Genomic DNA, 15104 nt, shown 5'->3' with positions numbered 1-15104 from the left:
CTATCCATTTGTGAAATAATTTCCCCTATGCTGTCCTTCGGGTCATTGTTTATTGGCTTCTGATCAGCTAATCAAAAACGCGCCCCGCGGTTTCCCTTCTTCTCATTCATATGTATATACGTCTTGCGACGTACCGGTCATGGCCGATATTTTATTAATCCGGAGAGACACTGCGAAGCGCCCCAGGCAAAGTACACACTGACACGGCGTCCACAGGCGCGATGAAATAATGAAGACACACGTATGAGGTTGATAATTATACAGATGAGGAAGAAGTGCATAATAAGTGCCCACACTAATTGCCCCCCCACCCCCACCCCCCTTGTATAGAGCGGTTGTTTCAGCAGATTGGTCTACCGCTGAAAGTTTGCTGGACGGATGTGTACGGGTAGCCTGTTATGCGCTCTTATGCAATCGAAAACTTAGCTCCTCCTGGTACCATTTGAACTTTGAGTGACGTGCACACTGATGTATTCAGAACATTCGTATCTGGCACATACAGAATTCCCTGCATCGTTTCGGGGATCTTCCAAAGGTTTGCTCACAAAGTGATGCTACACTCAACGGCTGTGCATAATATATAAATTTTGTCTGCTTCAGATGTGCTTTATATGAAGTGTACATAATTGCAAGATAACTATTTATTATGGAGTGACCTAGCTGAAGACTAGGTAGAGTTTCTTTTTTTACATTTCCAGCAATGTGTGCGAAAAAAGCGCAGGTTTCAATAGAAAAAACAAATATTGCCGATTTAGCTCAAAGACAGAAGGTAGACTTTGCGCACAGTGAAACAACTTCAAAAAATGCGCATGTTTTCAGGCGCAGTAAACTGATGAGGCCCGTGACATTGAGACACAAAGAAGGGAAGATTCCAGCTGGACGATAAGATATACAAGTGGCGTTATGACCGCAACGTGTTTAGGAAAAGTTCATTTCAACAATACGATAGGAACACTGAGCCTAGAACGACGACAGAACGGGCGAACTTTCAACGGAGCCAAAAGTATGGTTGCGCTCCTAAAAACTACATTTCGCAAAACCGCCCCATTTTCCCTGAGTATTGGCGGATTTCTGCAACACTGTTCAGCAAAATAAAAAAAAAACAGCTTAAATGCCAGATACATTGGGGATTATTTCACGCTGTCTTCATTTCTTTTAACTTAAGGCGTCTAGATCTATAATTTTGTGGTCTGTGTCAAACAACACCGGTCAAAATTTTGTTGCTAAAGGGTGCGAACACGGAGTCGTGCGCGTGATGTGCCCAAATTGAACTTAGGCCTAAGTAATGCTTAGACTTCGTCTCACGGGTTTTAGTATTGACAAATTGCGGGATATAAATTTTAATTGTCGTGTATCGATAAAGACGAGTAAAACCAAGTTGTACTGACCTAGCCACAGCAATAGCTACTGCAATAATAGAAGCGTAGTTCCTGAACTTTCTTCGAACGAATTCAGACACGAAGGTCCAAAATTAACCTCAGATTTGCTGTTCTCAAATGCATGTAAATGTTCCGTGTATCAAAGCCTGCATGCGGATATCTGACGACGAAATTCCGCATATTCGCCGAAGCTACGCTGCATCAGTTTAAGACCGCTGGTGTTGAATAGAAAACGCTTTTGCAGTCATTTGCGATTGAATGAAAGTCTTTTATTCTTGTGTCTCCAAATATGCACATATTGTACGCTTCGTTCAGCATATGTTCTCATACTTACCATTAATAGAGTTTGTGATTTTTTTCTGTTAGCGTATTTCTTTCAAGTCATGGCGATGGTTTCTTAAAATTTATGAACGATTCACATGTGACTGAACTATGATCCCGCTGTGCTGCTTTATAGCTCAACTGCAAATGGTTAGGAAAGAGAAATCAGAGAGCGATGACAAAAGGAGAAAAACGATCTAGCGAGAATGAAAGACGGCAGGATGTGACCTAGGTTATTCCATGAGGCGGCTGCCTGTCTGACATTGATTAGTTCTAATAGTACTTAAGGACTTATTCGATGACAACTTGCAGTTGATGTTCCTTATATGACTTACGTGTGATGTCTTACGACAAATCGGGCCTAACTGATCACTGAAACACGTATTGCCCACTATTTGAACTAATTTTTTCTAGTTTTTTTCTAGCCCTTGCTTGCGTGGTTCGTTCTTCGCCAAATCCAATACTATACGTACTGCTACTCAACGAACGAACGAACCGGCGAACGAACGAACAGGTGAACGAACGATCGAGTGAGCGATCGAACGAGATCTTTATCAGAAGAGCGCGCACGAGGACACACTAGGCAAAACAAACAGGAAGATTCCAGCAATGAAATTCAGGTATGAATGCTGTTTTAGCTAAGCGTTCGCCAACATGCACGCCGTAGGTTGCCATACGACGACTCACATTCTGCTGAAGATCGGCATACAGGTTGTTCCAAGTACATCGAGCCAAAATTGAAAAAAAAAAAAATTCGAGTGCCACTTAGCTACACAGAACCAAGGTAATGTTGTTTGCCTTCGCTTGGATTAGGTCAGGCTGTTTTTGTGCTTTGCCTAAATACACAATTACTTAATATAAGTTAATTTACTTCCAAAAGATAGTCATTTCAAAAATTTTGTCCATCAGAAAATTGTACGGCTTCCTGAAAAATACCCGAATCACCTTTCTGTCGCTCGATACGTGCTACATAAAAGTTTTTATTTCCATGCGTTAAAGAAAGCCCGCAAAACACGAAAATATGCCCCACGAATAGCCTTGTATAACTTTTCGAAAGCTACTTGATAACTACATTTGCGTTATCTGAATCATAAGGCATATGTAATTCATTGTGTGATGACATTTGTTCTTTTATATGCTGTGATATATGAGGTGTTTATTTACGAAACAAAGATTAATAAATATGACCTTTCGGCAGATATCAAACTTCAAATCTTAGAGCAAGATTGCTCGAAGACACGACCGATATTTACTTGAAAAATCAATCGAAATGCATAATTGTCACTTAACAGAAACACATTATTCACTTTATAGCTATTTAATGGCAAATATTGCGACATACAAATTCTAGAGGGTGAGCGTGCCGGTCACGTCCAGTTAGAACGAATTGTGAAGATGGAACCCTGTTTCGAGATATGCGCTGTCACACTTGCGGTAAAAATCCCCTGTTGTTTTACCTGTTGTTAAAGAATACGCTGTTTGATTCACTGAAGTACAAACGTAACTGAACCGCAAATATAGTGAGTCGCCCACTTTGGAAACCAACATCTCGAATCTGGCGACATCCTGACAATTCGTTCCAAGTGGATACGCCTGGATAACTCATTAGCTACACTTGCGAATTGCAATGTGTGCCGTAATGTAACCAAGTGAAAGCGTGATTAGCGATTTTATCTGACGAATTGATTGTGCGTTTAGATTTCTCGGTCGCACAATCGCACCCGCCTCGTCCAGGTAACGAGCTCTAAGATTGAAGTTTTCTTCTTTTAATTTGGAAAGACGATTAAAAAAAATCCCGTGTGTTGTACAAAGATACCAAGTGTATTTCACGAAGCCCCTGTTCCGAATGTATTTTTTTCCAATGTCCCCATTGAGCCTCCAGGAAGATGGCGACGACGAACGTGCGACCAGTGGAACGCGCGCATTCGCGCGGTTACGCCGACGCGTTACGCCGACGCCGACGCTCTAAAAAATAAAAAAATAAAACCCAAAACGATGAGTAAGCATTGCCACTTTTTAAGTAAGCATTGACTCGTTTACTACAGGGTGTTCGAGCTTTTATTCTGATTAAAATCGGACTTGCCGCGTAGCGTTCGTCCACTTTGTTAACTTGCGACAGTGGCCGTCTCGCGATGAAAACTTTTGCAATTATTCTTGCCCGCATGGGCTCTCGTGAACATATAACACACGTACGGGTTCCAATCAAAGTTCCCAACTCAGATTTTCGAGCCTCCATAAGGCTAAAATTTGCTTGTTTAGCTCATAAGACGTTGCTTTGGCATATATACCTACCTGTATAGGCAGGTAGGTACACTCAGAAAAATTGCACCCTTAGGGGCGTTTTCTCGTGTCTAAAGCTCACCCCCTTACACTCATAGAAAAGACTGCTTAGTCGAAGTGACACAGCGAATTTCAATGGTGATCTTTCGGAATTGCACCCTTTGGGTGCCATTTCCAAAGGATGTTTCGACATCCACTCCACCTTCGAGTGTAATAGTTATCTGAGTGTACAGGTAAGTTGCTGTCTTGCCCTAATGAAAAGAAAATATTCTGACAGATAGTGGAATAAAACCTCTGCCATCGAGCACAGTAGCCCAGCACCATAGCCATTAGGCCACAATCGGTTCCTTTTTTTTTGTCTTCATTACCACCTTCACAGTTACACCACACATAACACAGAAATCAAAACATTTATGTAGAGTAGCCGACCAGAGCAAGTTATAGCTCAGGCCTGCCTTTCTGTAAATAAATTTATCTCTCTCTGAAAACGTTGTGCTCCTTTAGGGCGTGTTACTGCAGAACACTAAACTTTTCTCGAGCATACTAGCCTATCTAAAATTTCCACTCAGATTGAGCATGCATACTTCTCGCGTTGCAAAGCCCGCCGGTTCTTTGAAACAGTGCGTGTGCCTCGTGCAACTTTCTCGTGGTCTATCCTTGTGACAGCTCACGCTTTGAGGTGGCGTGTGAGACTGCGCTGTCTCTGGGATGTGGCACTTCAATGAATGAAGGAAGATATTTTATTTCCACCGAAAAGGTGGGATGCCACACTTTCTGCAGTACTTTCCTCGTACTGCAACGTATTGCTGACGCCCACCTGCTCCTTGGTCTTCACTGGTGACTTCAACGTGCATCCTCACCTATGGGGAAGCACCAAGATTAGCTTCAGACAGGAGAATGACGGAAGCCTAACGTATCGGCGGAGCACTCGCTTGGACTTAAGTGATTTCCAGGCGCTTTGCTGCGCGCACACACAGTGTTCCCTCTATCCCGCTTTCCTCTTTCTGTTCCCCCTTTTCCTTCCCCCAGTGTAGGGTAGCAAACCGGACGCTCGTCTGGTTGACCTCCCTGCCTTTCCTCTCTTTGCTCTCTCTCTCTCTCTCTCTCTCTCTCCTAGTAGCAGATTACGCAGTGTCATATCTGTCCAACGTTGTGCCGAGTTCACGGTCATCCAAGTTAATAATGTATCTTTAGCATCTCTCTTCGCTGGAGTACAAATGCCCACTGTCGCTTCAACTTACACCGCATGACGCAGCCACGCTCACGCACGCTTAGCCTGACACGTCGTAGCTGATGACGTCACAATCCGCATTTATCACGCTGGAATTCGTCCAATACCTATGTGGAACCCAACGTTCGCCGTGACGTAAGCTCGCGTCCGACGGCCCCCGTAGATATCGTGCCGTTGCTGCCATACAATTGTCTGCAACGCGGTCGTCGTCGTGCCATTGTCGACACAAACACGCGCGCTACATAAACACGCAAAACTACGCAATTTACGCAAGCCCGCCGGTTCACCTGGTATTGCTTTGCGACACCGCAAGCAACGAAAGGTAGCCAGGTACCAGCTAAATGATTCATTCACATCGATTCCCAAAGCGCGTAGGGTCTGAGCAATATTTTTTTATAAAGCTTATTCTCTGCGTTTACGCTGTCTACAATCCTATAGCTCAAAATTTACACCAAGATGAGCAATTCGCTTCTATAGACAAGATTGACTTGAAGTTCAAAGGCCTCGGGTTCCGAACTGCGCGTTCTATTAGCCTCAGTGTTGACGCGAGAAAGCGTTTAGGCTAAATATTCAGAACAAACACGCTCTATGTACGCGCGTACATAGCTGGAACTCGAAAACTGCATGCGATGTCTCAGTGCGCGATTGTGCACACCTGTATTTTCTAATTCTTCGGTCCTCCAAATGCTTTCCAGCAATCAAGCAATACACAAACAAAATATTTATCGTTGTATACCAAGAAACTTTGGGAAACTAAATACAACGGGGAAAAGAATAGTGAAAACATGAATACTGGACTAAGATTCCCACTTTACGCAATGTTTGGGGGCTGACTTAAACCCTAATTAGGCCACTTCGCAGTGCTGGGCTCGCTCTACCAGCGTGTCGAGGAGCTTCCTGTCCTGCAGGATGCAGTGAAGTTCTCAGTCCCGCTGCATGTGGCCGTCGCTCCGTATAAACCGTATAAACCGTGATTGCGTATAAACCGGCGAGCCTGACGCACGAATCCCTCGCGAAACGTCCCCTTCCTTTCCTCGACGAAAACAATCAGTTTAAGGTGTACGCTAGGCTCGCGCCTGTATTCGCCCGAAAAGCGCGGCAAGTAGTTCGGTACGAACGAGCTGTTGTACCACGACCACACTAGCTTGTAAAATGGTCTCATCCGCACGTGGGCTTGTTCTGAATAAAGGAGCACTTGACTTGGGCGTCTTAGCTTCGATAGAGGTTTTAACTAAATTGCGCTGAGCCGGCTCAGAACATTCTCCCAGCTTTCCGTTCCAACTCTTTGCACTCACTTAGCCGCGGAATATACAACTGGCGCTAAGCACAGCACGTCGTAAAGCCTACTGCACATTTATTATTAGATAATCTTAGTTGTTCCGGGATGCGCGATGCGTTACCGTGATACGTGATGCGTTCGGCCCTCTGCGCATGCGCCAACTCTCCATGAAACCACGGATGGCCCTTCCGAGTGATCAACGTTTAGCAAGTCGTCACGGCGTGTACCATGCTAGAGATTACAATCACATTACTGATACAGGGAAGAATGACGCTATTACAGCACTCCTTGTGGCGGAAGCATCACGAACAGTAGTGCCGTCTCGTCGTCTATTTACTAGATGGTAATCAAATTGCTTATCGCAGCCAGCGGTGCCTTCTCTCTAGTTCCATCTATATCAGAGCAGGCAGCTTACCTCAGCAATAACGGCAAACATGCCTAGTTTGTTGTCCTCAGCATTAGACGTGATTAGCCATGGCACGAATCTTATCGCTCATTGCTTGCCGTCGTCCCGTATTGAGAAAGGAGCAAGCAAGTGTTTCGGTTGCAGAGAGCAGTGGGGACTGCTGTGGCGCCGTCGTGTTAGTCACAAACGTGATAACTTGTGCAGTAGTCAGCGGTATAAGACTAACATGTGCTGTTGAGATAACGCATCGCGTATCACGCAAACCTAAATATATCCTAACATATGGTGCGAGCACCGTCAGCTCGACGTGTGCAACGGTGGGTAGGCGGCGAGATCGGCTACGGAATGCGCCGATGAACCGGCCAATCTCCAGGTCAACCATCATGTGCGTCCACAGGCAGAAATCATCACATGGCTCTGACGTCATCGCCTATGTGTAATTCCTGACCCATGCTCGTGCTCCCTCTTACAGCTCTTTTGATGACAACGTGTTTTTTCGCGAATTCACACCGGTTTCGCGTAAGTAGGATCTGGGGCTTCTATCGGGCCTCTTGATAAAGAAACCAAGATGCCCACAGAATCCTGGTCGGCCGTGGGAACTAGTGTCAGAGCAGAGTGGGCGGATCCCAGAGGCAGTGTACGACGCATTCTGCCACAGCTATGGAAATCTAAGAATTACCACCACAGATGGATAATAAAGGGGCCTTTCTTGTCTGTTCAGCAATGCGGTATGTCGCTGCGTTGCGGGAGAGCGGTTGAAACTTGTAAGTGACCATACAGAGTGTAAGGATGCCTTTGAGAAGACTGTGTCGCTGCAATGCTTAAATGCTAATCGCATTAACATTGACAGTCATCTCTAAATGAATTATCCCAAAAGTATGCGATGTCGCCGCCGGTAAAAGTCATCGAATTTCTGTGGTTCAAATTTTGATGCAAGATAAAATATCATTCCTTTCCTTTTCTACTACAGGTGTCCTCACTAAAGATGTAAAACCGTCAAGCAATACCTGCACGGAATGCTTAGGGATTCGCTGTTGGCTGGCTTCTGGAGAATGTTGCTGAAAAAAAAAATGTCGAAGCCCGTGGTTCCCCTAACCATTTTGCCTTAGGAAAACCCGTTAACATGCCAAAAACAAAAAGGGTCTGTCATAACCACATTACCTTTTTTTTTTATCGAACATGTGGCACCAGTTTGCCCTGTTTGTGCAGCTTCCTTACACAACTTTATTGCCCGAGTTCAGAGTGCGAAATCTATTTGCTTCCCAACGGTTCATGGAGGTCTTTCAGCGCTTCTCAAAGGCGATTTTTTTTCTCACTATTGTTTTCTTCTTCCTACAAAGAAAAAAAAACAATAGTTTGTACTACCTTCGTTTCCTCTGCTTTTGCCACTGGTTATATTAGGAACTTGGGTAAGACGCTTTCCATTTATTATTTCTGTGTCCTCTTGCCCTTCCAACAACGTAAAACAGGAAACCGTATGCTCCTCTTCCGGATAACCTTCCTGCATCTCTATTATTATCCCTCTCTCTCTGTCTTTCTCTAGCCACTGCAGTTTTTGTAAAGTAAAACGGAACTGAAGTTGATAGTTCTATGACCTTCTTCTTTCTTACTGTCTTGCCTTTCGCGCGTACACATTTCTCGTTTCAGAATGTGCGCAGTTCACCGCGCGCGAACGAAAAACAAACAACTATTCTGCGCGATAAATTAATTACAGGCGACGGAAGGCATGCCTCTGCATTCTGCCACCATTTTCCCGCTGAGCCTAATGTGTTGACTCAGCTCATTTGCGTGTACAAGCGCACTTAGGCGTGTCTTTCACGGTCGGAACTGGAGCGTGAGAGAAATATTGGAAGAAATGCACCGCGAATCGCAGATGCTTTTCCTGCTGTGTAATTTTTGCCCTGCACCGAGAAAGACGCCGAATAATTTACTACTTATGCGGCAATTCGTTGTCTCACTGCTAGTAATGATTAAAAACTAAAAGCAATTTGGCACATCAAAAAGCGTTGTTGGACTGCACACTTCCACTGCCGGCACGGTGTTGATATCAAACTAGTGCCAGCTCTCCTATTTTTCAAGCGTTTTATTTATAGATATATAAAACATATGTTGCTGTTTTCCTGACCACCATAGTGTTGTACACTCAACGCGGGTGAAAGGATACGTTCGACTTTTATGCGCATCTCCAGCATCACTGTTGCATCTGTTCAGAGAACTAAAATATGGCAAATGTGACGTCATCCTAATATTCCCACCTTATCTTGTGTTTTTAATCTGGGTACCTTATTAGCTGTCTGTGCACGAAGCATGATCGTGCCGGGTCTGACATTCGCAGACTTCGTTTCAGCTACAACATTACGCGGAAAACATCTACCCTTGCATCTCAATATCTTTTTTTTTTCTTTTGCTGGTGCCCACCAGAGCAAGAATTTACACGTTATTGTGACAGAAATTATATAGACACTCCAGGAGAACCTCCACCGCCACTGCGAGGTCTCGTGTAGATGGAAAGCCCGATAAGACCCTTTCGCGCCCCCTCATGCCGTGGGTTGTCGGTGAGAGGGAGAGCGCTCGAGAGTGAGCGTCCTCGATTTGATGCGCGTTCGGTGTATGAGTCGGCGTGACAAAGCTCGCGTAAGGCGAGGGGGGGGGGGTTTGGAGGGGAGGGCACCTAACATGTGTACCTAACAAAGGCACCTATGTTCGCACCTAACATTAGGCGCACGCGAACGAGCTCCACGTTATCAAATAGATAATCCACACCCTTCCACTTAGAACGACAGAAAGCTGAGCTAGTTGGTAAGGATTCATTATGCAAAATAGAGGTCAGGCTTGCAGACAGGACACGATAGTAGAAAAGAGGACAACACGAGCGGCGCGCTTCCTATTGTCTACTTTTCTACTCTTGTGTCCTGTCTGCATGCTTCACCTCTTTTTTGCGTAATGAACCCTTCCAGTACAGCCCGTCTCATAATATCGGGCACTCAATACGTAAAAGCTCAACATTCCTTGATGCATTGAGTGCATTAAAATGTTTGACGCTGCGCATATACTGTGCAGTCTCTTTCAAATGAAACGACTGTGCCACTCCTGTGTCTCTTTATGTGTGTGTTTTGGTTTGTTTGTTTTGCTTTTTCCTTTAATCTGTGTGCGCATTGTTCTTTATCTTTCTGTCTCCCCTTACCCCTTCGCCAGTACAGGGTAGCAAACTACGTATCTATCTTCCTGTTAACGTCCTTGCCTTTCGCACCTCATTTGTTTCTCTTAAATGGCTCCGTGTAGCCATTTTCGTGTATGACTTACTTTACACGGACGGGACTCCTGATTCGTTAAACTGCCAATATTCTTCTCAGGGTGACAATTTTGCTTATTGTTGGCCATCATGTGAACGAAGCGATGTCAGATGCACTAGATTTAAATTACTGAGATTCACGGAAATGGGAACTACATCACAATGTTCGGTACTCGGTCAAGGTTTCGCGCAAAATTTGAGAGAAAAACTTGAAAACAGACATAAAGAGATCTTGACACAGGGGTCAAGGTGTGCCTAAATGCGCTTTTCAGAGAGAACGCCTAATTATGCAGTGGACGAGGCATAGTTAGTGATATGAATTAAGAATGGTTCGCCATTTCTCGCTGAGGACTACAGCTCAGGCGTAATCATACTACAGACGTGGGTGCGACAGAACACTTTCCATAAAGATCAAAAGCGTTTCTTGTTCAATAAAAGAGGCCCGTTGTTTAAAAGTGCACGTCTTGTATCACATGTCTCTAGATTACATTCTACATAAAGAAATTATTCAGTTTTATCTGTCCTCCAAACCCCTGTATTTATTTCTTTTCTTCTGGATGAGAACGCGCTCGTGCGGAAGTTTATTATGTGAGCCAGCAGCAGTTCGCTCTTTAATGATCTGCTCGATTAGTCAGCACGGGCTGACGGCTCAAGTAAACAAGGCTGCAAACACGTGCAGGAGTAATCGTGTGGTTATGGCGCTAGCTAAATCGTCCCGTATAGATACGTGAAGCAAGTTCGGTGCAATAATAAGTGCTAACCTAACTAAATATTTACTATGCGTATTAAAAAGTCATGAGCCATTCCACTCTGTGAAGGTCGTTGACCAGCGAAGCTTTTTAGCCGACGACACGGAGGTGACACATAATTTTGAACAAAGGTACGAACTCATTTATTGTCTTGGTGTGTGGTCATCGTCACGAAAGGTGCGCACACTCATTTAATGTCTTGATCTGGTGGTCGTTATTTCTCTCGCAGCTGCAGCCACATTCTTTGATAATGTCCAATCGATGCCCGTATGCCAGTGAGTGGACGCTTGGGCCGGATCGGTGTGGCATCGCAAGCGATATGTCTGCAACGTGGAACGCCTAAACCGCTCCCTCCCTTTTCGGTGCAGCCACATCCACGATAATGTCACCGACAACGACAACAGGGATAGTGTCATCGCAGCTAATTCACGCGAACTGAGTATCCGTGATCCTTACGGGAGCATGATTCATCGCATTTCTTGCTTGCTTACGGAGGTATGAGCCATTTCTTGCGGGTATATGAGCCATTGCTTACAGGGGTAGGATAGGATAGGAATAGCTTTTATAACGTGCCGCGACCGCTGGTTTAACGCGTCGTGACGCTGGCCAAGCGTCGACCCAGGGTTATACCCTACTATGCACTATGAGGCATTGCTCACTGGGGTATGAGCATTTGCTAACGGGGGGTATGATCGATTGGTCACGGGGCATAAGGCATTGCTCGCGGGGGTATGAGCCATTCACGAGGACAGTTTTCGGCATGGTGTTTTGTTCGTTGTATGCGTGATTAGAAAGAATTCAAGCACTGTTTAATTCACTTTGCTGAGGGCCTGTAGTCTCTGCTTTACGGGTCTATGAGGTATTCCATTTTTTGTTTGCTTACGGGAGCATGAATACTTACGGGGTATTACCCATTGAAGATGTTAGTTTTTGTTCACGGAGAACAAAAATGCATGGAACCCTATCCATATGCAGCTTTGCTGTAAAAGCGACATGCCTTAATACATCGAGCGCTAGTTAAGAACCAGACAAATGCATTGAAACATAAGAATACCTGGGCGCAGTTGTTCTTCGTTATCGTCCTTTCAGTAGTGTTGATTTATGGTAGCGTTCTGTTTTATGTTACCTGCACAGCAAGCTTACGATGCAACTGTAATTTTCTGTTCACCTTTTTCTTTCAGTCTTGGAGAATTTTTCTTCGCCTGTTACCTCCTAATACATATTAAAACACGAATCAAAAATGATGATGATAGTACGACTACCCCGTGACTCTGACGTAATGAGAACATTGGGATGACGACTAGTGCAGGACGACGACGATGACAATGCGCAGACTGTATAACAATGATTGTATGACAACGTTTGTATCACGACGATGCCATGAAGACGATGGTGTGATAGAGAACGATGACCTGGATGAAGGGACGACAAGGTCTAGAAATCCGAAGACAGAGGAGGACAGAGAGATAATTTATTTGAATACAGCACTGAATTTGGTTTGAACCTACCTGCCTTAGCCTATCACCCAGCATTGGTATAAGAAAAGGGGAAAGCTAAAAACATTACAAAAAATGGCTCAAGTTTGCTGTTTACTCGTTGGTTGATTTTTATTTTTCATTTCATGGGGGCGATATGCGAAAACACCCGTGTACTTATACTTAGGTGCACGTTAAAGGACCCCCCGTGGTCGAAATTTCTGGAGTCCTCCACTACGGCGCGCCTCATAATCAGAAAGTGGTTTTGGCTGTTAAAACCCTAAACTTTAATTTTTTTTTAATTTTCCATTTCATCATGATAGCGAAGATTAAAAAGCATGAATTCAAGGCAAGGACATGGTCTGAAGCTGGTAAACAAGACACAGTTCACTTTAGCCCAACACGTGTAAATCAGCTTTCTGAACCAGCAAGTAATACTGCGTCATCATAATTATCCCCCCTATCCCCCCTATCCCCCCCCCCACGCCCCGCCGACAGCAACGCGATTCATGGAGAAGTACCTGAAATACTGACATTCTGAATAACACTCTAACGTGGCACAAAAAGCAGTAGCAGAGCATATCAACGAATTGGCCACCGCAAATGGCATCACCAAATCTGCGGACGTTCCCGGCAGTAGCAATGATCTGCCAGGGATCCTGTTTTTGAGCCCCATACCCCGTCATATGTGAGCTACGCAAGCCAGCTGCCAAGTTTGGCCGAGCTAGCGTTGGGGGAAATTTCGCTGCCCTCAGATGTGGTTGCTTGAGTTCTTTTCCCGTCCCTTGCTTCGCGGTCGTAAACGGGTGGGGGGAAAAAGAACTGGCTCTCGCTTCGTCGTGTATCTTCGACGAGGCCAATTCAGGCTCCGCTTCTTGGTGCAGAACGGAAAGAGGTCAACAGCTGCCTCGTCGAGCCGGATCCTGGCGCATAGTTCACCGCACATGTGAGCGGATTGCCTTCTCATCACTTCTCCATTTGCAGCCAGCCACCAGCTGCGTTCCTCCAAGCTGCGACAAAAGTCGGCGAGTAGAAGCCCCAACAATTCAGTTCCCCGATGCTATCTTCGTCATCTGAACTCGTTTTCGTCTCAACACAGTGCTCGATATCGTTTTCCTGAGGGAACAATTTTCATCTCGTCTTTTTTGTGTGGTATTTGCGAGCTTTTTTTTCTTCGAACTTTCTCCATAACCTACAAGAAACAATTGTTTCCTGCTTCCTCTATCTTACATATAGCTTCTTTTTCTGCTTTTGAGCTCTCTCAGAGAATAGTTACTGCTGACCTGCCATATAAAGCAGCGCTAGGCTGAGATGATAGCGCGATTCTATTGCAATACTATTCCTTTCCTCGCTTCGTCCGGTTGTCCGTGCGACGCTCCGCCTACGTTATCACCGGCCTTGAACGGCGCATGATAAGAAAGACATAAATCTGTGTGAAAGAAGTCTATGCGTTACACCGGCCCTCGGTCTCGTGTTCACAAAACGAAATTCCTACAATAGAGTTGTTCGTAAGAGAAAATGCCAGCCAATCCTGACGCTGGACTCATTACAGCGAAGCTGCTTACCTCTAACCCCTATATGCGTTCCCCGCATGCGTATCCAGGTGGGAGTACCGTGGGCGGCATACGTCCTTATCGGGGACATGGCGCGTGGACAGGAATGGAGACGGGTAGGGGAGAGCGGAAAAGTGTGGCGAGGGCGCCTTCACACGTGACATGTGCTACTGTGGTTTACATCACACGCCTCAGAGGTGCCGTCGCGGCTGCGGCAGCGGTTGCGGCATATATGCATGGTCAGGTGCGGGGACCTTGGCGGCGGTTGGGTCGGCGTAGTGTGATGTCGTATGAAAAAAAAATATGTATGATTTCATAATGTATGTAGCCCATGTATTCAGCCTAAATAGCTTCGCTGGTAATCCGTTTCCATGTGAATATTTTGGCCTGATGAATTTTTAACCAAGGCGACGAGCCAATGGCTGCGAGCGCTTGCGAATTTCAAGCTTTATGAATTCGGCCTCCTTTTCACATCGTCGGCTTCGTTTAAAGTTAATCATTTTCTTAGCCTCGTTCGCCCGGGTTTCTCATCTAGGGCTGGCAGTCGGTGGTCAGATTTGCGATGCGAAGGCGCCGATGCCAAGGGCATCGTAAAAGGTTCGCATGGGTTCTAAAAAATTGAGAATTTCGTGTAAGAGCAAAATTTTGAAATTCAATTGAAAGCACACCATGCAAACATCTCGATAAGGCGGAACAAACGCACAGGGACGTGAGAGCGGACGCAAGCGAACTAAAGAGCACGAGATTTGTGGCTTCAACCAAGCCTTTGTGTCCTCACGATGAAGAATTTTATTCGCCATTGTTTGTTTTGCATTCCGCATGTTTCTTTTTTCAAAGTGGAAGCCTTTGCACATAGAAAGAAAAGAACTACACTTTCATGCACTATCTGCCATCCTTGGTGTCATATGTAATTTTTTTTCTCGCTATTCATCTAGAAACACAAACACAGACTTAATAAAGCGATAAGAATTTCAGCAACGAACAGAGCCAGTAATCACCGAGTCCCTAATGTATTTCCCCAAGCGGCAAATGACACGGTAAAGGTGGTTTGCGAAACAATTGGAGCGATATTTCAGGAAAGCGGAAAAGCAGAATCAGAAGTCGCACTTTTGGTGACGTTCGTAGTGTGGTAAACGGAT

The sequence above is a fragment of the Dermacentor variabilis genome, chromosome 8 (assembly GCF_050947875.1).
Source record: "Dermacentor variabilis isolate Ectoservices chromosome 8, ASM5094787v1, whole genome shotgun sequence".
Lineage (NCBI taxonomy): Eukaryota > Metazoa > Arthropoda > Arachnida > Ixodida > Ixodidae > Dermacentor > Dermacentor variabilis.
The sequence above is the reverse complement of the archived record's forward strand: the minus strand, read 5'-3'. Positions refer to the sequence as shown.